Below are 2,022 nucleotides of genomic sequence, written 5' to 3'. Positions count from 1 at the left end.
CTACATGGCACTTTCATTACTAAATACCGGGTATGTTCACTTGAATATTACTTGGTACTTACCCCTTAAGTACAATGAAACTGTACTGTAAAAGAAAGTCAGCCCTATTTCCATTCTATTACATGGTACTTTCAGTAGTAAAGGCTGGGTATGTACACGTATTACCTTCCTGTGCAGTGTACATACATACACACTTGATCTTCTGACCTCACCAAATGAGACAATGCTAAATTGTTGGTAAAGGTCAAATAACTGCATTGTAAAAACATATTCTGGCCTGATTACTTCTTGTAACATGAGGCAAATTTAAAGAAAAACAAGACAGCAGTGAAAACAACAGTCTTTAATATGATACATGTTTGCAGCATACAGTGTCATCACAATGAAACATGTTTTACGTACAAAACAGTACAAAGGAGCATTCCAAAAAACACATTATTGGCCTGAGGGTCGTGCTTTTTGTCCATCCAAATTCTTTCAGCAGAGTTTGTTAGCGGTGCAGGACTTCTTCAGGGTTTGTAACTGCAAGAAAATTCACAATAAAAGCTCAAATGAAAATAAAAAGCATAACGACTTTGATGAAATACAAAATAAATTTTACTTATTTAATCATTTCTGTAATGAGTTTGATAAATCTCTGTGTAGTCTTTATCGCTTTGGCTGTAATACTTGAAATTAATCAATTATCCTCATTTATAAACATGATAGATTATTCACAACTTTAAATTTTAGTTATATAAACAAGAACAAAAAAGAAATCAAAGACAAAAAAATCAAAATTGCCATAAAAAAATATAATTTGTTTAGACAAAGAATGACAAAAGTAATGTTTTAATTGCCAATTGCTGTGTGTATTTCTTCTTTATAAATATTATTCGCACCTACAATTTGCATTAACATGAAAAACATGGCAGTGTAAAAGAAAAGGAAAAAGAAATAAATAGGCAATTTCAAATTCAACACAGTTATTCACAAAAATACGTTTTAATTTTCAAACAGTTACATTCACTTTTGGGTGGTATTGTTGTCTCTATCATATTTGAAAATAAATAAATAAATAAATAAAATAGAATAAAAACGGAGAAAGAAAAGAAAATGCAGTTAAACTCTTCATTAATGTAAATAATATGTCCACTTGGTGGATTTAACTTACTTTAGCTTACTCTCCTGTGGCTTCACGGATTCGTCTGGAATGTCTTCTTCACCATAGCTGATCTAAAGCGGGAAAAACACGGAAGTACGTCATCATTATTTTAAATGAACGCCTTTCTTTGATTTTCCCAGAAAGACGTGCGCTCAGTCAAAAGAGCACAGAACAACAGACTTTATCATTTAGGCTCCGTGCTTGTTTTACAGGTGCCCCTCTCCTGGTAAGTAACAACGTTTGTAGATTTTCATTACAAACTTTGAAAATTTAAACATTTTGAAATAACTGAAATTATTGCAGTAAGGTAGACATGCTCTTACGTCACGTTTTAAACACAGAGATAGCGGTTTGAAATCACGAGGTTAGCTTCTTTATAAAGTTTGATCAGTTTAAATATTTACATGTAATTTATCCAATATTTTAAAAAACACAAACACTGGCTTACCTGCCAGATGAAGAGAAATTCAAACTGTTGCGCACGCCTCGAGGCTCTCCGGATTAATGCACGCTCACTTTGGGGGTTGTTGTGCTGCATTCAAGTGCGCTGGTAATTTGCAACTTTACTTGCCCCGACCTACTTAACAAAAACACACACTCGGGGTGTTTTTAGTATTAAAAGTAAATATTTAGCCTTGTTGTTTTACATATTTTCCTGACATTATATATTAAAAAAGTTCGTTTTTAGAACAATATTTAAAAAAAGTTAAGTTTTGAATAATTTATTATCATGTTTATAAATGAGGATAATTGATTAATTTCAAGCATTACAGTCAAAGCGATAAATAATACACAGAGATTTATCAAACTCATTACAGAAATGATTAAATAAGTAAAATTTATTTTGTATTTCATCAAAGTCGTTATGCTTTTTATTT

General features: G+C 31.5%; 1 long non-coding RNA gene across 1 annotated transcript; it reads right to left on the bottom strand.

The window, feature by feature from the left end:
* Positions 1 to 482: 482 nt before the first annotated feature.
* Positions 483 to 1,683, bottom strand: LOC110015399. Its single transcript, XR_002873492.1, has 3 exons — positions 1,593 to 1,683; positions 1,154 to 1,215; positions 483 to 522 (listed from the first exon to the last, which is right to left on the bottom strand). It is a non-coding gene; the product is annotated as an uncharacterized LOC110015399 (long non-coding RNA).
* Between the last annotated feature and the right edge of the window lie 339 nt (positions 1,684 to 2,022).

Source organism: Oryzias latipes, chromosome 7 (genome assembly GCF_002234675.1).
Source record: "Oryzias latipes chromosome 7, ASM223467v1".
NCBI lineage: Eukaryota > Metazoa > Chordata > Actinopteri > Beloniformes > Adrianichthyidae > Oryzias > Oryzias latipes.
This window is presented reverse-complemented; position numbering and strand designations above follow the sequence as displayed.